The following is a 25,538-nucleotide window of genomic DNA, read 5'->3' as shown; positions in this document are numbered from 1 at the left end:
ACTACCTGAAGGAGTTCTTGCCTGATGGCTTCTGTTTGCTCTGAAATAGAAGATGATGTCATCTTCTGAGAGCAAGATAATAGAAATTTGTAGAGAAACCATGATAGAGATTTGGGGGAGAGTGGCATATTGAAATGGCCATTAAAAAAACAAACAAACAAACAAACAAACAAACAAACAAACAAACAAGAAACCAACTAGAAAACCATGAAATCTTTTAATTTCCTCATGTTTTCTATTTGCAAGGTTAAATATGAGTTTTTAAATGGCAAAATGAGTTTTTAACTTGCTCATGAAATGTAGTTTTTCAATGAATATTTTTACATGATCACAGCTTTTGCTGTTTTAATTCTTCTTTATGTTATTCCACTCTTTAAGATATATAAACCTTAGTAGTATGATCTAATTAGTACTTTTTTTACCCATGATGTAATATTTAACTCACATAGGAAATGCAGCAAACTTATAATACAGTAGAGATTTTATTCTTCTGTTTAAACTTGATGGGCAAGTTTAAACTGGAGATTATTAATTCTCACTGATCTCCTGTAATTGTTGTAGCAAACACTGAGAATTTGAGTAACTTTGCTTTGTTTAGTGTAAACACTCTTGTGTTGAAGAAAAATGTGTTTAAAAAAATCAAACAAGTTTTATTTGTGATATTATCTAGCGTTAAAAAAAACACTTAGTCATTTGTGTACTAAACAGGATTTTCTAGATATGCTTTTTATCTTCCTCTTTGAGTAACCCTTTACCTCTTTATTCTCTGACATATTGATAGATTATGTAAGCTAAGTAAAATGTGGAAATTCAGTGCTGTGTCATTACTTGATTATCATAGTAAGTGTTCATTGAAGAATTATTTTTCCAAATTGGGAAAGTAGAATTCATGTTTTCTGCTTTATTCCCCATTCACTAAATTACATTTTACTCATTTTAATACTCAATTCCATCTCCAGAATTTAGAATATAGCAAGTGTGTGTAAAAGAATTTCAAATAATTCCATTTTTTCTGCTCTTTGATAAGGATGATATCTATCAAATTGATAATGTAAATATTCCGTAGTTGAGATATTTAGATTATCCCTTTCTCTGGAAGGGATATAAGGGATTATTCAAACGGCTTGGAACAATTCAAAATGAATTTTCCTAACCAGCTTCACATCAGGTCAGAAAGGTTCCCATGGGGGGCGCCTGGGTGGCTCAGTCAGTTGGGCGGCCGACTTCGGCTCAGGTCATGATCTCGCGGTCCGTGAGTTCGAGCCCCGCGTCGGGCTCTGCGCTGACCGCTCAGGGCCTGGAGCCTGTTTCGGATTCTGTGTCTCCCTCTCTCTGACCCTCCCCCGTTCATGCTCTGTCTCTCTCTGTCTCAAAAATAAATAAACGTTAAAAAAAAATTTTTTTTAAAAGAAAAAAAAGAAAGGTTCCCATGGGTTTAAGGTCCAGTTTAAGCTAGCTCCAGCCTGTTAAAATGAGTTATATTCAAATAGGATCATCTAAACTTCTTCCAACTACAGCTGACCCTTGAACAACAGGGGTTTGTATTGTGCAGGTCCACTTATATGCAGGTTTTTCCCCTGTAAATATGGTACCATAAAGGTATTTTCCTTATGATTTTCTTAAAACATTATCTTTTCTCTAGCTTACTTTATTTTATCATAAGAATACAGCATATAATATAACACAAAATATTTGTTAGTCGACTTTTCATGTTATAGGTAGGGCTTCCTGTTAACAGGAGGCTATTGGTAGTTAAGTTTGGGGGGAATCAAAGGTTATACATGGATTTTCAACTGCACAGGGTTTGGCGCCCCTAAGTCCTGCGTTGTTCAAGGGTCAACTGTAACTTTATTCTAAAACTTTACTACTCTAAAGATGGGATGAGACTTATGATTCTCTCTCTCTATACAAACAACATTCATTTTTCGTCCCCAAGAGATTAAGAAAGGTTTTGAAGCTATTACTATGTCAACCTTAATGATGGAGCCCTAAGGGCAGTGGTAGGCGGCTTTTGGACCAGGGTTTGTGGTGAAAGGAGATCAGTGTGACTCAAACTTTCTTTGTCACATGGCTTTCTCCATACTGATTCCTATCCAAATATCCAAATAAATGGGTCACATTAGGATTTTATGTCCTCCTCGTAGAGAATACAGTCCTAGTGACTGTACCAGTTCAGTGCTGTGCACATGTACTGTCACATATGTTCTCCTCTGATCTGCCAGCCCTGGTGATTATGTGATCCTCATGAAAGCCAGATAAGAGTTTTGATTCAAGTATTTTATAACACAGACTTAATCAAAGTGAATACATCCTATTTGGGGAGTAAGATTAAAATCTCTAATTCGTACTTTGATCTGATATTCTAAGTTTTATTAGAAATACAAATACTGGATGTTATTATGAACTAAATATTTAATTATCAAAAAATAATACATATATATCACCAAATATTTAAAACGTAGAATTTATCCTGAATTATTATAGTAGTTATTGTCAAATTTTTATAAAACTGCAGGCAAGCGGGCAAACTTATCAAGGTTCCTGCCATTTGCTGGCAAATTCTAGGAGAGTAGCACTTTGTGCCTTTGGTGTTTTACCCGCATCCCTCACCCAGCAGAACTCAGAACGTGGCTTAAGCCAGAGATTGGGTTGCACACTGATCTTTAGTAGAATGGTGAAAATTGAAAATTGGAAGGTTATGAAGAAGTGAACCAGAGAGGGATTATCTGAATGTCAGATAAATAAGAGCAGAAGTTACTCAGGTACCCAGGAGTGTATTATTTGATTTTAGGCTGATAGAGAAGTTCTTAAAATGGGTCTCTTTCGTATTTTTGGTGGTGTGTTTTATTAAGGAAGTTCTCTTAGAATCTACAAAGATAGTGTCTTTTTTTTTTTTTTTTTTTTTAGAAAGCTGCATTCTTAAATGTACTGTAAAATTCAAGTATCTGCAGCTGTGCCTTCTTAATTATAGGAGCGCAGAGTGGCTCCCTAGGGAGTTAGTTTAATTCCTGTGGTACTAGTACTAGGACTCAAGGTATGGTGAGACAGAGGGGTCAGAGGTACCTAACCTAGAAAAATTGGTGAAGGAGGGCACTGTGGTATCCTGCTGGTTCACTCATAGCACCACATCCTAATCCAAAAGCGATTGTGATCCTCATGTAATTGTCTAGCTTGGGACGATATAGAGCTTCCTCCCTTTCTTTTCCCTCACTTCCTCCCTCCACAATGATCTGCTTACTCATTGCTACTTCTGAGTGCCCTTTCCAACAGCTTTAAACTCAGGGATTAAAGAGATATGGAAATAACATAGGCTGAAATAAGAGAAAACAAGGTACAGTAAAGAGCAGATGGCTTGGGATCAAGAGAAATGAGTCAAGATAATGACTTTGCCTTTACTTACCTTGACCCCCTGTATAGCAGGGTCAGCACCTTTTAATTGCCTTTCACAAGTCTCAAAACACTTTTATTTACATTTTATTGGCCAGAATATAGTCAAAATAGTCATTTTTTTTAGCTTATGTAACTGCAACAAAGCCTGATGAATGTTACCTTTATTTTATGTGCTATTGTGCCTAGCTAAAAATCAGAGTTCTCTTTGTAGGGAAAAAAGAGAATGAGTAATAGGTATCTATCAGTCTTTCTTAGGTGTGAAGTATATTGTATTAGGAAAATGATTTTTTTTTTGAAACTGACTTCTAAATGAAATGAAAATGCTCATAAATAATGAAATGCCCATTTAATAAAATAAATGGTTTAGACTTCTGGTTCTTGTAATACAGCATACTATAAATCTGTCATAAAAATATTTCAGGCATTCTTTTAAATACCTTACTGTACTCAGGAAATTAAGGGAAATTGCCAGGGGCAGAAATAAGGAGGAAACTAACTAGAACAGCATGAGCTGTGGCTTACGTGGGCGAGCGATGGGTTATTATTCATAGAATTATAGGGACTTGGATTTTAATGCCGACTTAAGGATAGAAACAAGACCTTGAAAAGTTGAAGCTGAGACACCTAGAGCCCTCATCAGAAGAATGGACTAGAAAAATATCATTCCTCTCATTTTGATGACAAGGAGACCTATAGATGTCTGCCTGAACTCCACATGGGAAAAAAAATCTGAGAATGTATAAACATGGTCCCTTACTACCTCATATGGGTTCAGAGTTAGAACTTACATTACCCAAACAGAAAAAAAGCTGATGTCGCTGACAGAAAGAAATACAAAACTTTTTTGAAGGGAAATACCTTGAACATTAACTATATGTAATTCCTACAGAGAAGGTCTGGAAGAGGATAAACTCATAATCCAAAGGTACAAAATATATGAAGTTTTATTAAAAAAAAAAAAAGTTAAACTGAATGGATTCCTAACAAAGAATAGGATAATTTGGTTGAATCTGTAATTTAAGTATTTGAGAATGATTAAAGATAGTGAAAACTCAGTATGAAAAAGAATAGGTAGATTACAATAAAGAATCAAATAGAATTTCTAGAAATGTGAAATATAGACATTGAAGGTTAGGTAAGGCAGCATATAGGACATAATTGAAGAGGCAATTAGTAATCTGGAAGATAATTTTGAAGAAACTACACAGAATATAACACACTTTTAAAGAATTGGTAAATAGGAAAATTTGAGAGACATGAAAAATAAACTGGGTCTAAAATTTGTCTCTTAAGGGGCTACAGACTGAGAGAGAGAAGCAGTGTCCTAAGAGAAATAGTTAAACAGTTCTCAGAAAAGAACAAAGATGTTAATTCCCAGATTTAGAAAGCATAAACAAAGATACATCTGTATTTAGTCAGAATGTAGGAAAACTGTAAAATCAAAGATAAAGAGAAGCAGGACAGGTTTATACTAGGGATAGTAGTTGGCCTGATTGAAGGAAGGCTAATTTGTGGCAATGGATAGAAGCCCAAAGACAGTATAATATGTCTTCAAAATGCTGAGAGAAAGTAACTGCCATCTTAGGTTTCTATACCTAACTAAATTGTCATTTAGGAATGAGTATAAAATAAATTCATTTTTAAGGATTGAAACAGTTTACCAGTTTCAGATCATCTTTGAAAGACCTATTAAAGAGTGGATAGGAGGAAGAAATTAACATAAAATGGTGAAATTCAAGAAGGAATAGTGAATAAATAAATAAATAGAACTACTCTATAATCCAGCAATTGCATTATTAGGTATGTACCCAAAGGATACAAAAATACAGATTCGAAGGGATACACACACCCTGGTGTTTGTAGCAGCATTATCAACAATACCCAGACTATGGAGAGACCCAAATACCAAATGTCCGTCGACTAATGATGAATGGATAAACGAGATGTGGTGTATATATACAATGAATATTACTCAGCCATTAAAAAGAATGAAATCCTGGGTTGCCTGGGTGGCTCAGTCAGTTAAGCGCCCAACTTCAGGGTCAGATCATGATCTTGGACTTTGTCAGCACAGAGCCCGATGTGCAGCTCGAACTCACAGCTTGGAGCCTGGAGCCTACTTTGGATTCTGTGTCTCCCTCTCTCTCTGCCATTCCCCCACTTGCTCGCTCTCTCTCTCTCTCTCTCTCTCTCTCAAAAATAAACATTAAAGGGGGTGCCTGGGTGGCTCAGTCGATTAAGCGTCTGACTTCAGCTCAGGTCATGATCTCACAGTCTGTGAGTTTGAGGCCAGTGTCAGGCCCTTTGCTGACAGCTTGGAGCCTGGAGCCTGCTTTGGATTCTGTTACCTCTGTCTCTGTCCCACCCCTACCTATACCATATCTCTCTGTCTCAAAAATAAATAAACATTAAAAAAAATTTTTAAAAAGAATGAAATCTGGAGTTTTGCCAAGACATGGATGGAACTAGAGTGTGTTATGCTAAGCGAAATAAGTCACAGAAAGACAAATACCATATGATTTCACTCATGGGGAATTTAAGAAACAAAACAGAGCATATGAGAAGGGGGGCAGAGAGAAGAGAGGGAAACCACAAGAGACTCTTAATGGTAGAGAACAAACTGAGGGTTGATGGAGGGAGGTGGGTGGGGAGATGGGCTAGATGGGTGATGGGTACTGAAGAGGCACTTGTTTTGATGAGCGATGGGTGTTGTATGTAGGTCATGAATCACTGAATTCTGAAACCAATATTGCACTGTATGTTAATAGAATTTAAGTAAAGATTTGACCAAAAAAAAATTGGTAAAAAAATGAGGTAATTCTTAAACATTGCATCCTACATCAAAAATAATAATATTATATTGAAAGTAGTTAAAACAAGGTAGCTCTCAAATATTGAACAGTGATGATAAGATTTGATTAAAGGTAAAGTGTTCTATGTGGGAAACAAAAATAAACTTAGATGTCTACTTCATGTCATAATAATCCAGGTGTCCTAAATATGATTTAAATCCAGAGTCCTAAATGTGATTAAAAAAAAAAACAAAAAAACTTCCAAGATACTGAGAGGAATATATATGAAGATAAAATTTTGACCCTAGGTGGGGGAGGATTTTCAAAACAAGACAAACAGCACAATCTAGAATGGAAAATACTGCTACATTTCACTTCATTAAAACAAAAATACCTAATAAAATAGAAAGAAGTCTTGGAATGGCAGAAGATATTTATAATACATAGGACTTTCAAAGAATAAGTATCCAGAATAAATAGCAATGATCTGCAAAGCGAATTTGAAAAAAGACAACACAATAGAAAAATGAACAGGGAGTCTGAACAGGCCATTCAAGAGAAAAATACTCAGAGGACCAAACACATGAGAAAATGTTCAACATCACTAATAATAGGGAAATACAATTATAACCATTATGAAGTATTTAAAGTTTTTTCAAGTGTATTTATTCTTGAGAGAGAAAGCGAGCACATGAGCAGGGGAGAGGCAGAGAGAGAGGGAGAGAGCAAATCCCAAGCAGGCTCCATACTGTTAGTACAGAGCCCAAAGAGGGGCTCGAATTCATGAACTGTGAGATCATGACCTGAGCCGAAATAAAAAGTTGGATGCTTAACCGACTGAGCCACCCAGGTGCCCCTGAAGTACCATTTCTTATTAATTAGACTGATAAAATTAAAAACACTGACAATAACTTTTGGCAACAAAAATTCTCATACTCTCTTGGTAGGAATACAAATCTTTGGAAAATAGGTTAACATTATATAGTAAATTGGAGATTCACATGTCTAATAACTCAGAAATTCTATTTAGGTATAAACTCTTGAGAAACGGAAACCTGTGCACAAGGAGACATGTTTAACAGTTTTTTACATGTCCCCAACACCTCAGTTTTTAATGCCACAACAGCGACTTGAAAATGTGTTTCTCTCTACCTACAGCACACCTCACTTTGCCCTGTCTCAAGTGAATGACCTCCATTTTTCACAGAGGAAATGATCTATCAGAAGTAAATTTGCTCATTTATCACTTCTTCACAACTAAATATGCCTTTATCTGTCCCTCACTTCTAGTTCAACAGGAATGAAGGAAACTTCCTGCAAAACCAAAGAAAGGAGTTTACGGTCTATGATTTTTCTCCAGCCGTACCCAGTAGCCCAAGAGGTGGAATGATAATGTATAATCCTGTCCTTGAGTTTTGAAGTTGGGAGTCAGACAGCTTTGAGGCTAAGTTATTAGAGGGGGCCATCTCCTTGAATGTTGAAGTTCTCTCTGACATGATTTGGAGTGATGGGGAAAATCATGAGTTAGGTTTTAGAGTCCTCTTTAATAAGTGAGGAGGAATGCCTACAGGCTGCCATTGACAAGGTGGTAAATGATAGAACCAGGGCATATCTGCCTCTATCAGTATTAGTGACTCAGAACTTACTTGCCAGATATTAGTGCCTAAGTGAAGTTGGTGGCAGAGAAGAGCAGAGGGCCTTTGTCCTCTCAATGACAAAATACATAAACAAACAAACAAAAAAACAAAATTGATGGAAGACAGGCGACCAGATTTATTTAGTTCCATAAGAATGTTAAACTCGTGGGAGTGTGTTTAAGGCAAAGTTTTACTGATTAAGGAAGATTCTTGAAAAGGAAAATATTCCACCCTTGGCCACATAAAATCCTTGGATAGCTTCTCCTTAATTTGTGGAATATATCACATTTGTAATGTACCCTTCTCCAAAAAGAAATACTAGAATATCTAATCATAAACTTTCATTTTCTGTTTCTTGTCAAGACATTCACATCGTCTCCAAGATTTAGGATCGATTTAACGTACAGAATTGTATTCAGATATGATCTTATTAGGGTAAGCTAGTTTATACTAACAAGTAGACTTTCAGGTTTCAGTGGATCAACCCAAATAAAAGCTTACTTATTGTTTATGTAATATTTCTAGGGTTGTGTGTAGGTTGATAGAAGTCTCCTGTATGTGGCTCGCCTTCATGCAGTCATTCTGACATGTAGATTGATAGTGACTCTGCCGTCTTCAGCGAGTGGCTTCTAAGGCTCCCCAGAGTGTCAACAAACGAGTTAACCAAAAAGGTGGTGGTAGTGGTTGGCGGTGGTGGTGGTGGAGCAGAGAGGAATACGCAGGGACAGTTTCACGGGCCAGGCCTGGAAGTGGCACGTGTCACTTCTAAACTGAGTCAGATGGGTCATATCTAAGTGCCAGAGATCCTGGGAAGTGTACTCTGGCTGTATGCCTAGGAAGGAGGATTAATGACTTCATTAATATAATTAATACATATTTGTACCACCAATTACCTCAAACTTTTTAATTCTTATTATAGGAACTGTTAACTCCTCAAGTTCAAATAGAATTTTAATTGAAAGTATGTATATTAAATATCACAATGTTACGTGTAGATTTTATGCTGTCCTCAGGTAATCTGAGTAAATTGCGGTCTGCAAAAATAAATGTCACTGCATTGATGAAACCTAAAGAGTAAAGGAGAATCTGCCTCCCTACCTCAAGCCTTACAAGTTTCCTTGTGGTAGGAGAAATTCGTTGGCTTAATATCTACAACCACCACCTCTTTGAACCTGATCTGGAGCCACTTTCCAGGTGTATACTTCATAATGTGCTAGAAATTTATGAGCCTGCTATAGTTCCTGCAAAGAAACACTGCATAGTTCTGAATTTGGGGATAGCGAAGAACTTATTCTGTTTCCTTGAGCATCAGCCTTTTACTCTTTCTTCATAGGCAACTTTCTAGATGGGAATGTTTAAACTTTCTCCTAGATTATGAAACTGAATCTCATATAATACTCTCTAAGTATAAAACCTTGGGAATGAAGTTAGAAACTATGTATTAATTATGCCTTTAAAAATGTTTATATCTCCGGGCACCTGGGTTGCTGTTGGTTAAGCATCCCACTTCAGCTCAGGTCATGATCTCATGGTTCATGAGTTCAAGCCCCATATCGGGCTCTGTGCTGACAGCTCAGAGCCTGGAGCCTGCTTCAGATTCTTTGTCTCCCCTGTCTCTGCCTCTCTACTGCTCACACTCAAAAATAAATAAACATTTTTAAAAATTGGGTTCAGTTTTAGTGTTCTGCCACAGTCTGTCTTTGTAACAGTAACTGAGTCATTTAACCTTTCAGGGTTATCACTCTTCTTGAATGTCATAGGAATCTATGATTTCTATGAAATGTCATAGATAGCATGATTGATTTGAATTTGTAAGGCCCATTTCAGCTATATAGTTCTTTAATCTTAACATCACTCTATTCTTCTTAATATTTTGATTATTACTAGTAGTTGCTTTAATCTTGTTCCCATCTTTTAATTCTCTCTAAACTTCATTTCTTGAAGTTTTTATTTTTATTCCGTTAATTAACATGCTATATTAATGTTTGAGGTGTACATAGCAATTCAACATTCCATACATTACCTGGTGCTCATCACAGCAAATGCACTCCTTAATCCCTATCACCAATTTTACCCGCACCCCTGCCTACCTCCCCTCTGGGAACCAGCAGTTTGTTCTCCAAAATTAAGAGTCTGTTTCTTGATTTATCTCTCTCTTTCTATTTTTTCCCTTTGCTTGTTTGTTTTGTTTATTAAATAACACATATAAGTGAAATCATGTGGTATTTGTCTTTCTCTGACTTATTTCGCTTAGCATTATACCCTCTAACTCTGTCCATATCATTGCAAATGGCAAGATTTCATTTGGCTGAACAATATTCCATTGTATATATGTTTTAAATCCGTTTTATAAATTAAAACATTAGTTTATAAACTTTGTCCCAGATAATGCTTTTGATAATTCAAGGGACATTTACGTTCTCTCAGAAAATAAAATGCCAGTGTGTTGGGAATAAACTGCCAAAACTAAGTAATATTATATAAACTTGTTAATCCTTTTCAATAATAATTTCTACAATTGAAAAATTGAATTGTTTTTAAGATTTTATACATTTAGTGCTTTTTTCTTATTCTCTTTTTGAAGTTGTTTTTGCTAAATTTAAAAGGTATGTAAATATTGTACAGTTGACCCCTGAACAATTCAGGGGTATGGGTACCAACCTCCTGTGCAGTCAAAATTCCACATATAACTTTTGACTCCTTCCAAACTTAATAGCCTACTGTTTACCAGAAGCCTTACTGATAATATAAATAGTTGATTAACACATATTTTGTATGTGATATGTATTATGTGCAAATATTATAATATGCATACACTTTATTCTGACAACAAGGTAAGCTAGAGAAAAATGTCACTAACAAGATCATAAGGACCTGGGGAAGATGGTGGCCTAGGAGGACACTGGGCTCTCTGTGTCCTGCTGATTGCTTAGATTCCACCCACATCAGCCTAAATAACCCAGAAAACTACCAGAAGACTAGCAGAATGGACTCACTGGAGAAAGCGTAGACAAGAGGCCCATGGAAGACGGTAGGAAGGGCAGAGAGATAGTGCATGCTACAAGGACTGGCAGGAGGGAGCCGGGGCGGTGGAGGGGCAGCCTACCCGGGAAGACAGAGCCCCCAAGTCTAGCTTGCAAAAACAGACGGGCTGGACTCCGTGAGTTCTGACAGCCAGCGGGACTTAAATCTGGAATGTTAAAAGTCAACAGCTCTGCTCTCAGGTAGCGGGGAGGGCGAGAGGACACCGGGAGGGAGAGTTGTTGAGCCCTGGAAGACAGAGCTCAGCTCGGCAGGGGAATAAAGGGGCTGCTAAGCACCATTTCCCTCTCCCATACCCCAGCCGAAATCCCAAAGGGAACCAGTTCCCATCACCAAACTTGCTTGCACCGTGCAAACGCCCAATGCTGTGCTTCTGTGGATCCATCCCTCCGATGGGCCTACCTCTTTCCCGGTGCTGCGGAGCCCCTCCCACAGGGGACCACCAGGGGCAAAGCGAGCTAAGCCTGCCCCTCCCGCCCCTGTGCACCTTGCAAATCTACCCTGGCTAATATGCCAAATCCCATCGAAGCAACACCACAAGTCTGGCAGTGTACAAGTAGCCCAGGCAGGGGCCACACCACTCCACAGTGAGTCCTGCCCCTGGGAAAAGGGAAGATAAGGTACACACCAGTCTGACTGTGGCCCCAGCAGTGGGCTGGGGGCAGACATCCAGTCTGACTGCGGCCCTGCCCACCAACACAAGTTACTCCAGACAGCACAGGGGAAGTGCCCTGCACTTTGGAGCCACCCCAGGGACTACCCAAAATGAGGAAACGGAAGAACTCTCCTCAAAAGAAACTCCAGGAAGTAGCAACAACTAATGAATCGATCAAAAACGATTTAAGCAATATAATGGAACAAGAATTTAGAATAATAGTCATAAACTTAATCGCTGGGCTTGAAAAAAGCTTTGAGGACAGCAGAGAATCTATTGCTACAGAGATCAAGGGACTAAGAAATAGTCATGAGGAGCTAAAAAAAAAATGCTATAAATGAGGTGCAAAATAAAATGGAGGCGGCCATAGCACAGGTTGAAGAAACAGAGGAGAGAATAGGTGAATTAGAAGATAAAATTATGGAAAAACAGGAAGGTGAGAAAAAGAGAGATAAAAAAATCCAGGAGTATTAGGGGAGAATTAGAGAACTAAGTGATGCAATCAAATGGAACAATATCCATATCATAGAAATTACAGAGGAAGAAGAAGTGAGAGAAAGGGTCTGAAGGTGTACTTGAACAAATCATAGCTGAGAAGTTTCCTGATCTGGAGAAGGAAACAGGCATTGAAATCCAGGAGGCACACAGAACTCCCTTCAGAGCTAACTTGAATCGATCTTCTGCACGACAGATCATAGTGAAACTGGCAAAATACAAGGATAAAGAGAGAATTCTGAAAGCAGCTAGGGATAAACAGGCTCTAACTTACAAAGGGAGACACATAAGAGTAGTGGCAGACCTATCTACTGAAACTTGGCAAGCCAGAAAGGAACTGCAGGAAATCTTTAATGTGATGAACAGAAAAAAATATACAGCTGAGAATCCTTTATCCAGCAAGTCTGTCATTCAGAATAGGAGACATAAAGGTTTTCCTAGACAAAAACTGAAGGAATTCATCACCACTAAACCAACTCTACAAGAGATCCTGAGAGGGATTCTGTGAGTGAAATGTTGCAAGGACCACAAAGTACCAGAGACATCACTGCAAGCATGAAACCTACAGACATCACAATGACTCTAAACCCTTATCTTCCAATAATAGCAATGAATATAAATGGACTAAATGTTCCAACCAAAAGACATATGGTATCAGAATGGATAAAAAAACAAGACCCAACTATTTGCTGTCTACAAGAGACTCATCTTAGACCTGAGGACACCTTCAGATTGAAAGTGAGGGGATGGAGAACTATCTATCATGCTACTGGAAGTCAAAAGAAAGCTGGAGTAGCCATACTTGTATCAGACAAACTAGACTTTACATTAAAGGTTGTAACGAGATGAAGAAGGGGCATTATACAATAATTAAGGGTCTATCCATCTGGAAGAGCTAACAATTATAAAGGTCTATGCACCAAATACAGGAGTCCCTAAATATATAAAACAATCACAAACGTAGGCAACCTTATTGATAAGAATCTGGTAATTGCAGGGGACTTTAATACCCCTCTTACAACAATGGATAGATCATCTAGACACAGGATCAATAAAGAAACAAGGGCCCTGAATGATAACATTGGATCAGATGGATTTGACATATATATATAGAACTCTGCATCCCATAGCAACAGAATATACTTTCTTCTCGAGTGCACGTTCAGTATTCTCCAAGATAGATCACATACTGGGTAACACAACAGCCCTTAATAAGTATACAAGAGATCATACCATGCACACTTTCAGACCACAATGCTATGAAACTTGAAATCAACCACAGGAAAAAGTCTGGAAAACCTCCAAAAGCATGGAGATTAAAGAACACCCTACTAAAGAATGAATGGGTCAACCAGGCAATTAGAGAAGAAATGTAAAAATATATGAAAACAAATGAAAATGTAAATCCAACAATCCAAATGCTTTGGGATGCAGCAAAGGCAGTCCTGAGAGGAAAATACATTGCAATCCAGGCCTATCTCAAGAAACAAGAAAAATCCCAAATCAAAAATCTAACAGCACACCTAAAGGAAATAGAAGGAGAACAGCAGATACCCCAAACCCAGCAGAAGAAAAGAAATAATAAAGATCAGAGCAGAAAAAAACAATATAGAATTTAAAAAAACTGTAGAGCAGATCAATGAAACCAAGAGTTGGTTTTTTGAAAAAATGAACATAATTGATAAACCTCTAGCCAGGCTTCTCAAAAAGAAAAGGGAGATGACCCAAATAGATAAAATCATGAATGAAAATGGAATTATTACAACCAATCCCTTAGAAATACAAGCAGTAATCAGGGAATACTATGAAAAACTATATGCCGACCAACTGGACAACCTGGAAGAAATGGACAAATTCCAAGCACCCACACACTTCCAAAACTCAAACAGGAAGAAATAGAAAACTTGAACAGACCCATAACCGGCAAAGAAATTGAGTAAGTTATCAAAAATCTCCCAACAAATAAGAGTCCAGGACCAGATGGCTTCCCAGGTGAATTCTACCAACATTTAAAGCAGAGATAATACCTATCCTTCTCAAGCTATTCTAAAAAACAGAAAGGGAAGGAAAACTTCCAGACTCATTCTGTGAAGCCAGCATTACTTTGATTCCCAAACCAGACAGAGACCCAGCAAAAAAAAAAAGAACTACAGGCCAATATCCCTGATGAATATGGATGCAAAAATTCTCAGTAAGATACTAGCAAATCGAATTCAACAGCATATAAAATGAATTTTTCACCATGATGAAGTGGAATTCATTCCTGGGCTGCAGGCTGGTTCAACATTCGCAAATCAATCAATGTGATACATCACATTAATAAAAGAAAAGAACCGTATGATCCTGTCAATTGATGCAGAAAAAGCATTTGACAAAATTCAGCATACTTTCTTAATAAAAACCCTTGAGAAAGTCGGGATAAAAGGAACATACTTAAACATCATAAAAGCCATTTATGAAAAGCCAACAGCTAATATCATCCTCAGTTGGGAAAAACTGAGAACTTTCCCCCTGAGATCAGGGACACGACAGGGATGTCCACTCTCACCGCTGTGGTTTAACATAGTGTTGGAAGTTCTAGCATCAGCAATCAGACAACAAAAGGAAATCAAAGGCATCTAAATTGGCAAAGATGAAGTCAAGCTTTCACTTTTTGCAGATGACGTGATACTATACATGGAAAATCTGATAGACTCCACCAAAAGTCTGCTAGAACTGATACATGAATTCAGCAAAGTTGCAGGATAGAAAATCAATGTACGGAAATCAGTTGCATTCTTATACACTAACAATGAAGCAACAGAAAGACAAATAAAGAAACTGATCCCAGGGGCGCCTGGGTGGCGCAGTCGGTTAAGCGTCCGACTTCAGCCAGGTCACGATCTCGCGGTCTGTGAGTTCGAGCCCCGCGTCGGGCTCTGGGCTGATGGCTCGGAGCCTGGAGCCTGTTTCCGATTCTGTGTCTCCCTCTCTCTCTGCCCCTCCCCCGTTCATGCTCTGTCTCTCTCTGTCCCAAAAATAAATAAAAAACGTTGAAAAAAAAAATTAAAAAAAAAAAAAAAAAAAGAAACTGATCCCATTCACAATTGCACCAAGAAGCATAAAATACCTAGGAATAAATCTAACCAAAGACGTAAAAGATCTGTATGCTGAAAACTATAGAAAGCTTATGAAGGAAATTGAAGAAGATACAAAGAAATGGAAAGACATTCCCTGCTCATGGATTGGAAGAATAAATATTGTCAAAATGTCAATACTACCCAAAGCTATCTACACATTCAATGCAATCCTAATCAAAATTGCACCAGCATCGTTCTCGAAGCTAGAGCAAGCAGTCCTAAAATTCGTATGGAACCACAAAAGGCCCCGAATAGCCAAAGTAATTTTGAAGAAAAAGACCAAAGCAGGAGGCATCACAATCCCAGACTTTAGCCTCTACTACAAAGCTGTAATCATCAGACAGCATGGTATTGGCACAAAAACAGACACATAGACCAATGGAATAGAATAGAAACTCCAGAATTGGACCCACAAAAGTATGGCCAACTAATCTTTGACAAAGCAGGGAAGAATATCCAATGGAAAAAAGTCTCTTTAACAATTGGTACTGGGAGAACTAGACAGCAACATGCAGAAGAATTTGAAACTAGACCACTTTCTTACACCATTCACAAAAATAAACTCAAAATGGATAAAGAACCTGAATATGAGACAGGAAACCATCAAAACCCTAGAGGAGAAGCAGGAAAAAACCTCTCTGACCTCAGCCACAGCAATTTCTTACTTGACACATCTCCAAAGGCAAGGGAATTAAAAGCAAAAATGAACTATTGGGACCTCATCAAGATAAAAAGCTTCTGCACTACAAAGGAAACAACAAAACTAAAAGGCACCCAATGGAATGGGAAAAGATATTTGCAAATGACATATCAGACAAAGGGCTAGTATCCAAAATCTATAAAGAACTCACCAAAAACTCCATACCCGAAAAAAAAAATAATCCAGTGAAGAAATGGGCAGAAAACATGAAGAGACATCCAGATGGCCAACAGGTACATGAAAAGGTGCTCAACATCACCCCTCATTAGGGAAATACAAATCAAAACCACACTGAGATACCACCTCACGTCAGTCATAGTGGCTAAATGAACAAATCAGGAGACTATAGATGCTGGAGAGGATTTGGAGAAACGGGAACCCTCTTGCACTGCTGGTGGGAGTGCAAACTGCTGCAGCCATTCTGCAAAACAGTGTGGAGGTTCCTGAAAAAATTAAAAATAGATCTACCCTATGACCCAGCAATAGCACTGCTAAGAATTTACCCAAGGGATACAGGAGTGCTGATGCATAGGGGCACTTGTACCCAAATGTTTATAGCAGCACTTTCAACAATAGCCAGATTATGAAAAGAGCCTAAATGTCCATCAGCTGATGAATGGATAGAGAAATTGTGGTTTATGTACACAATGGAATACTACTTGGCAATGAGAAAGAATGAAATATGGCCTTTTGTAGCAACGTGGATGGAACTAGAGATTGTTACACTAAGTGAAATAAGTCATACAGAGAAAGACAGATACCATACGTTTTCACTCTTATCTGGATCCTGAGAAACTTAACAGAAGACCATGAGGGAGGGGAAGGGAAGAAAAAAAAGTTAGGGAGGGAGGCAAACCATAAGAGACTCTTAAAAACTGAGAATAAACTGAGGGTTGATGGGGGGTGGGAGGGAAGGGAAGGTGGGTGATGGGCATTGAGGAAGGCACCTGTTGGGATGAGCAGTGGGTGTTGTATGGAGACCAATTTGACAATAAACTTCATACTAAAAAAAAAAGATCATAAGGCAGAGAAAATACATTTACAGTGCTATTTCAGAAATAAAAATCTGTGTATTGGTGAACCTGTGTTCAGGTGTGAACTGTATATCCCACCACTCAGAATTAATAATTGTTAACATTTTGATATTTTTTTCTAGTTTTCTTTCAGAGGTAACTACCGTCTATGTGTGCTATCTTTTTTAATAGCAATATTGAGGAACATTGGCCTCTAATAGAGTTTCTCTTCACTTTTTTTTAAATAAACCTATAGTTTTAAGACAAAAACTGACAATGTGGTAGGAAGTTTACATTTAAACAAAGTTTTCAAGGAAGCCTAACACATGCCTAGCAAGATTTTATAATGGATTTTTAGATGCAGGTCTAGACTGTGTCAAGAACTAATGGATCTCATGATTGAAGACAGCATTTCAGGTGTCAGGTAATTCTTAGGATTAGAAAAAGTCTTGTTTTGTGTTCTAAAGTGAACCACTGTGCCAGTGTGAATGTTTAATGTCCTGAGACCAGGGCTTTTGAAATCATTCAACTTTTAAAGTGCTTCTGTGAACTTGTGCTGTCAGTGCTGCGACCAGTGGCTTTAGGGTTCAAAATTCAAGTAACAGAGAGGCTCCAAGACTCTTCCATTCTGAGAGCATGGGCCTTTCTTCCCTACTTTCCCACTTTCTATACCACCTCTTCCCCTCCCCAAGTGCCTTGGCCATGGCTCGGATGAGCAAGCTGCTATTTATAACTTTATAATTGAAAAAGAAGCGTGTTAACATCAAGAGTTAGCACTGCTAAGACAGAACAGTGGGCCTGTATGTGCTCTGATAGAAGACTTTCCCTCCTCAGCCAGTTTCCATCCCACAAGTGGCAGCTGGTGATTTATTAACTCACTTAGTTCTTTCCTGGGAATAGCATTAAGCTCAGGCAAGGAACACCTTGGGTGATAAGTTTCAGGCATTTTAAATAGTTTCTTATAGTCCTCATTTAGGTCACTGGTGACTTTTTTTTTTAAGATAAAATATTCTGGACGTAGAGCAAAATCATCATTAAGTTGTTCTTTCCGTTGTTACACCATTTTCCCAGTCAGGCCCCAAATTTTAATAAAAAATGATCCTACCTATCTCCCTTCGTACTCCATCCCTTGTACCCACAAATTACATACCAGTGATTACCAAAAACTACACTACACACACGCTACACTGTAAAAATGCAGCGTTAGCGCTTTGGGGAAGCAGGCTGTGGGGTGTGGAGATGGTCTTTGAAGATCTACAGTATCTTTTGCTGTCCCACACACCCATTCTGCAGGTTTTGTCCTTCATGGAAGGCCTTCTGCTTTTCTCAGCAGAACCCAGAATGAGCTGCCTTGCACTACTTCTCCCCCTTCCCCTCCACTGGGATGGGTGTGCAAACTCCATGGCGTGGACGGGCTTTACTTGGGCTGCTGTAGAGCACAGCACACTGTGCTGACTCTTCAAAGGACATCCTGTCAAGCCACTCCTGTGGTGTCAAGGCAAGTAGAACTCCCTCCTCCCCACTTGAAGCCTGCAGTCAGGTATGACAGGGGCCGGTACTCGGGAGAGTGCATTCTTGTCATCTCTTTGTCACCATCCTCTGAAAGGCAGGAATGCCACATCAGCCTTTCCTCAGAGAAGGGTATGACCCCCTGCCCCCTGCCGTGGGCACTTGACATTGGCTTCCTTGGTGGGGACCAGGTCGTCCTCGTCAGATTTTTTCCATTTCATCAGGAACATGAGTTCTCCGCTGGAGTCGGTAGCTCCAGTCATCTGCTCCATCCAGCTCCAAACCACTGGCAAAGTCCCATGGCTTTTCTGACTCTTCTTTCTTCTTCTTTGGTTTGTTCTCTCCCTTATTTTCAGAGCCAGAGTCAATTTTGTGCTTGCCTTCCTCTGATTTATCTGTCCCATGTACTGTTTTCTGTGACTGTAGAAACTGGGCATTGAGGTCAGGGCAGTCCGGGTTGTCTTCTGGCTTCCATGTGTTGTCCTCCTCTCAGGACCCCTTGCACTTCAGGAGTATCCACTTTGCCTTTTCCACTCCATGTTTGGGAACCTTTTACACCCACGAATTCTTCCCCCTCTTCTAGCACCTCCTCCACTTTCTTCTTAATCGGTTTCTTCCCCACAGTGCCCTCCAGCTTTCTGGTCTAAAGGGTGATGCTGCTCAGAGCTGTGCCCAAGAGCATGAGAGGAAACTTTGCCGCACTGGTGGTGTGTCAGGCCGGTGGGGAAAGTGGCCTCCAGAAAAGAAACAAATCTTTTCACTTTTTAAAGCTTGTTTTTGTCTTAGCAATAGAAACAAAGGTCAATACAACATGATGGTTGAGATGTAGTCTTTGGAGTCAGAATACCTAGATTTGAATCTCAAGTCTTTCACTGCAGAACCTTGCCAAAGCTAATTAAATTTACATGCCTATGCCTCACTTTCCTCATCTGTAAAGTAGGGATAGTAATAGTACCTACATTACAGAATTATTAAGAGAGCTTAAAATGTCAGGCACATAGGAAGGTCTTGCTATGTGTTAACTTTTTCTTTTTTTTTTTTTTTTTTAATGTAATTAGATAGGGACTTTGTGTGTGGATAGCAGCACGGTTACTATGTCAGGTAACCTTCAAATCTACCCTGCTTGTAATGCTGGTGTTGGAACTTGCCAACATTTCTTTTTTGCCAGTAGAACTTGCAGCAGGGAACCGTAGGAGAAGTGGTTTCTTTCTCGGACACTGGCATACCTCTCTTCTTGTTCCTGGGGCAGCACCGTGAAACACCCAGTGACACTCATCTTCAAGCTGTTCTGTGCCAGGGGCCAGTCAGAAGATGGAAACCACATGGTAATTTGAATGCATAATGTTCAATATGAAGAATTATTAACTATTTATGATAGGAAAGCTACTGAGAAGGAATCAAAATTCAAAAGAATATTCTAGGGCCAAGAGAGAGAACCTAAGGAAAAAGCAAACTTGGAAGGGCAGCTGCCTCCCCAGGTTGGGATTTAGGCCTCGTGAGAAAAAGTGTGTTCACAGCAAGAGCTTTTCCGCAGTGGCTGGGCTGAGGCTGGCAGACAGGGAGGTACCAGCTAGAACTGGCAACCTGGAAGTCACCTGCTGGTGTGCCCTTGGGCCAGTGTTGGCAGACAGGGAACCATGTGGTGGAATGTGCTTGCAGGAGATCTCCCACTGGGATGCAAGTAGGCCAAGGCTGGTTGGTGGGCAGGGAACTTGAAGTTGTGACTGGTAAGCGGGGAACCCCTCCACAGGGATCTAGGTAGGCCAAAGACTCTAGGACTGATCTTACTTAATGTTCGCTTGTTTGTTTATAAAGGATCTGACAGAGAGGGTTCCTCCCAACTCAGATCTCCCAGTATTCGAGTTCCTCCAGAATAAAATGCCAGCTTGAGGAAAATGACCTGCCAGAACATTTTTAAGACCTGTATAAGTGAGTAGAGAAAAAGGGCCGATGAGTCACTCTGTGGTTGGTGTTCTGGACTGAATGTTTGTGTCCCCCCGAAATGTATATGTTAAAACTCTAGCCCCTCGTGTGACTGTATTTGGAAATAGCATCTCTAAGAAAGTCATAAGGTTAAATGAGGTCATAAGGGTAGGCTCCTGGTCTGATAGGATAAGTGTCCTTATAAGAAGAGACACAAAGAGGGGCGCCTGGGTGGCGCAGTCGGTTAAGCGTCCGACTTCAGCCAGGTCACGATCTCGCGGTCCGTGAGTTCGAGCCCCGCGTCAAGCTATGGGCTGATGGCTCGGAGCCTGGAGCCTGTTTCCGATTCTGTGTCTCCCTCTCTCTCTGCCCCTCCCCCGTTCATGCTCTGTCTCTCTCTGTCCCAAAAATAAATAAAAAACGTTGAAAAAAAAAAAAAAAAAGAAGAGACACAAAGAGAGGGAGCTCACTCACACTTTCTGAGTGTGCCCACACACCGAGGACAGGCCATGTGAGGATACCGGAAGAAGGTGACCATCTGCCATCCAGAAGGACTTCTCACCAGAAACTTTCTGTGCTGGCACCTCAATCTTGGACTTCTAGCTTCCAGAACTACGAGAAAATGAATTTCTGTTTAAGCCGTCCAGTCTGTGGTATTTTGTTATGGCAGCCTGAGCTAACTAATACTACTGGGTAAGTTCAAGGTGATTCATTTAGGGTAAAATAGTACAGACTATTAATGGTGTGTTATGTTCATTTCTTTGACTTGCAACCTAGAAAAACTATCTTAGAGTCATGTAGCCAGGCCTAGAAGACAGTGGCTTAGTGCACAGCTAGAGATTTTGTCATTAAGGGTCAGCCATTGCTCTTAGGAAATAAATGAAATACCTACCACATACCGTATAATCTAGATGTTTGGAACTGAGCCAGAAAAACTGAGCGAAAGGTGCTAGAGTATGAGGCAGATGGGAGCCTCAAGGAAATACCAGGCCATCGGAATAGTTTTATCATCTTGAACATATTTAGAAACTTCCAACTGACAGTGCCCCAGAGGCACTTGACATCGCAAACTTTACTCATGGAGCTGAGCTGCCCTAAGACTATTTCTGGACCCTGCTGATTAACAGAGGATTCTCAATGAACTGTTTCTGTTGGCCAGGGGAGAAGGAGTTGTTCTCATGTAGTTTTCATTTGTCTTTGTAATTTGTGGAGCTAGTGTTTATTTGTCCATTTGACAGTTGAAAATGCTAAGGTTCAGAGACCTTATTTTTCCCAAGGTTACCTAACTGGGAAGTGGTGAACATAGGCCTGAAGGAGTACAAAACAATGCACTTTTATTCCAGTGTGCCAAGCTGTCTAGAGTAGAAAGAAGAACACTGGATTTGGTCCTAGACTCGGTTGCTATCTCTATGCTTGAGGAAGGTTTCTCAAAACAAAGTTAGTAACTCTTGTCTAAAATTGGGCTAATAATATATGTGCTGTTTGCTTTTTAAAAAACAATACTCCATTCCACAACTTTTTCTAAAGTCTGTGTGTATGTGTATTTCTTTAAAGCGTGAATTTTGTTTCTCTTTTTACCCATTCTTTCTTAACTTGGTTTATTTCACCCACTTATGTGTCCTCTGAATCTTACTATAGTGCCACCTCTTTTTTTCCCCTTTTTTGAGAGAGAGAGGGAGGGAGGGAAGGAGGGAGAGCAGAAACAGGGGAGAAGGGCAGAGGGGAAGTGAGAGAATCTTTTTTTTTTTTTAAATTTTTTTAAGTGTTTAATTTTGAGAGAGAGAGAGGGAGCATGAGCAGGGGAGGGGGAGAGAGAGAGACAGAAAGACAGACACAGAATCTGAAGGAGGATCCAGGCTCTGAGCTATCAGCACAGAGCCCAGTACAGGGCTTGAACTCAGGAACCGCAAGAACATGACCTGAGCTGAAGTGGGATGCTTAACCGACTGAGCCAGCCAGGTGCCCTGAGAGGGAGAGAATCTTAAGCAGGCTCCATGCTCATTGTGGACCCTAACGTGGGGCTCTGTCCCCACAACCCAGGAATCATGACCTGAGCTGAAATTAAAAGTTGGTCACTCAACTGACTGAGCCATCCTGGCACCCCAGTGTACTATCACCTCTTAATCTACCATATCCTTTTTTAATAGCTATAGACTACTCCATTATTTAACTATTATCTCACTCATGGAATTTTGATTGTTTCTATTTTTTCAATATCAGAAACATTGCTACAGTGAATATCAGGTTTCTATGTAGACACACATGTTAAATTGCTAGGTCCATCGCTACTAAATTTTAATAGCAACTATTGAATTGTTCTTCAAAATGGTTGCATCCAAATATACTTCGTCCTGATCGTCATGAACTTCTAGTGTCCCCTTTACTTAATATTATCAAATTTGATTGTTTACAATTCGAGTGTGAAAAATGATTTGTCATGATTGTTACAAATTACATTACTGAAAAAAAAGTTCCATTTCTGTGATTCCTGGTGACGTAGAGAATTTTTTTGTTTATAGTTTCCTGGGAATTGCCTTCTAATATCTTCACCAATTTTTGTTTTTTATTGACTTCTAGGACATGGCAAAATTTAAATCCTGTTCCTACTTTATAGGTCATAAATGTTTTCTCTCATCTCAGGCCTTTAAAATATATTTACAGACCTATAAACTTAAACACGTATATCATTTTCTTCGTAACACATATGTGACCATACTGTCCCTATTGTTCTTGCCTTTTAGACCGATATTATATTAAGACATTATTATATCGATAAATCATAGATCTCTGATTCTTATCTTATATTTAGGTGCTATTCCAAACTATGGATATAATGTAATTTATGTTTAATATTGTTTATTTCTTTTTTTTTTTTTTTAAATTTTTTTTCAACGTTTTTTATTTATTTTTGGGACAGAGAGAGACAGAGCATGAACAGGGGAGGTGCAGAGAGAGGGAGACACAGAATCGGAAACAGGCTCCAGGCTCCGAGCCATCAGCCCAGAGCCTGACGCGGGGCTCAAACTCACGGACCGCGAGATCGTGACCTGGCTGAAGTCGGACGCTTAACCGACTGCGCCACCCAGGCGCCCCTAATATTGTTTATTTCATTTTCAGTGCTTTTTAAAAATCAGATGTGATAGGGGTTTATTTTATTGGTCTTTTCAAATAATACTTTTTAAAATTAAATTTATTTACTGTATTATTGTTTTACTTCTGCTTTTATCTTTAGTAATTATTCCCTTCTATTTGCTTCAAATTTATCTTAATTTATTTTTTGGCTTATTGTATTGAATACATAGTTTATTTACTTTAAATTCTTATTTTAAATTCTTACTTTATTTTTTTTTCAACGTTTTTTATTTATTTTTGGGACAGAGAGAGACAGAGCATGAACGGGGGAGGGGCAGAGAGAGAGGGAGACAGAATCGGAAACAGGCTCCAGGCTCCGAGCCATCAGCCCAGAGCCTGACGCGGGGCTCGAACTCACGGACCGCGAGATCATGACCTGGCTGAAGTCGGACGCTTAACCGACTGCGCCACCCAGGCGCCCCCTTAAATTCTTACTTTAAATACATTTAAGGTTAATTTTCCCCTGTCAGTAATGGCTTTGACCAAATTACACAGATTGTTAATTGTAAATCCCTAAGTGTCATTTATTTTCAAAAAGCTTGTAATCTCAGTTTTAATTTCTTTTTTAACCCAAGAATTGCCCAATTGTGTAATAGTATATCTTAAATTTCCCAAAGTGGTCTTTTTTATGTTGGTTTTTTTGCTAATAACTTTTAGCATTTTTCCATATGAGGGAAGGAATAAAACTTGAATGATTTTTTAAAATGACATATATCCAACTTTCAAAAATATAGTACATAGATAATATAATGCATAGCTATAGATGCACTGACAGGTTAAAAAATAAACTGTTAGCATATATACCTCTGTCATAATTCTCTCTTCCCCCAAGGGATAACCACTGTTCTAAACTTGATTTTTATCATTCTTGTGCAAGTTTTCATAACATTATTATAAGTGAATGTACCCTTGAATAATATATACTGATTTTATAGTATATTTTTCTAGTTTGTATTTTTACTTAATATTATCTTTAAAAACCTTATCTGTATTGATACAGGTACTCCTGGTAAATTTATTTTTCCTATTCTCTAATACTCTATGATGAGCCTATATAACTTCCACATTTTTATCTTATTGATATGTTTATGAAGAATAATATATGGTCAGTTTATATATTTTGTTTATTAAAAACAAATAATGTTACACAAAATTTTTTCTTACAGGGTTTCGTCATTTGACCTATCCATTTCTAGTAGAAATTTGTTGACATCTCAGCCATGATTGTGAATTGGTCAAATTGCATTTTTCTAAACGGTTTTCCATTATAGAGTTTTAAACTATTTTGCCTTATGTGTGTAATAGCTTCTTGGTGAATTTTTCTTTGCCCCATTTAATGCTTTTGGCCCTTAATTTTGTGCATTTTCAAGAATTCTTGGCAATGTTTAATTCTGGCTCTTGTAAGGAACATTTATATGATTTCTTAAAAATACAATGTGAGAGTTGCTCTTTTTTTTTTTTTAACTGTTTATTTATTTTTGAGAGAGACAGAGACAGAGTGTGAGCAGGGGTGGGACGGAGAGAGAGGGAGACACAGAATCTGAAGCAGGCTCCAGGCTCTGAGCTGTCAATGCAGAACCCGACGTGGGCCTCGAACTCATGAACCATGAGATGGTGACCTGAGCTGATGTTGGATGCTTAACTGACTAAGCCACCCAGGTGCCCCAAGAGTTGCTCTTTTTTAATGAGAGTTTAACTCACCTATATTCATTGACATATTTGCATCTGTTTTTGCTGTATTACATGAGCATGTATAATTTTTTTCTCTTATGCCCTGACATTGTATTAGTCCTTTTTTTTTTTTTTTGATTCTTTTCTCTCACTCTAGTGACTTGAAAATTATACATGCTAATTCTAGTCTTCAAGTGGTTACACATGCTTTTTGTTTTCTTTATTCATTTTTGAGAGAGAGAGAGAGAGAGAGAGGTAACAGGAAAGGGGCAGAGAGAGAGGGAGAGAAAGAGAATACCAAACAGGCTTCACACTTTCAGCACAGAGCCCAATGTGGGGCTCGAACTCACAAACTGTGAGATCATGACAGGAGCCGAAATCAAGAATCAGATGCTTAACTGACTAAGCCATCCAGGTGCCCCAGTTACAGATACATTTAACAGAAATTTTTAATTTATAT

The 25,538-nt window shown here is 38.9% G+C and overlaps 1 protein-coding gene and 1 pseudogene across 9 annotated transcripts in view; one reads left to right on the top strand and one right to left on the bottom strand.

Annotated features, from left to right (window-relative positions):
* Positions 1-25,538, top strand: part of MICU3 (mitochondrial calcium uptake family member 3) — a 113,417-nt gene that overhangs the window by 9,357 nt on the left and 78,522 nt on the right. The window lies entirely within an intron of this gene.
* Positions 18,318-19,676, bottom strand: LOC131506253 (chromobox protein homolog 1-like; annotated as a pseudogene).

The sequence above is a fragment of the Neofelis nebulosa genome, chromosome 3 (genome assembly GCF_028018385.1).
Source record: "Neofelis nebulosa isolate mNeoNeb1 chromosome 3, mNeoNeb1.pri, whole genome shotgun sequence".
In the NCBI taxonomy this organism is placed as follows: Eukaryota; Metazoa; Chordata; class Mammalia; order Carnivora; family Felidae; genus Neofelis; species Neofelis nebulosa.
Note: the sequence above shows the minus strand (reverse complement) of the source record. Positions and strands in the feature narration are given on the sequence as shown.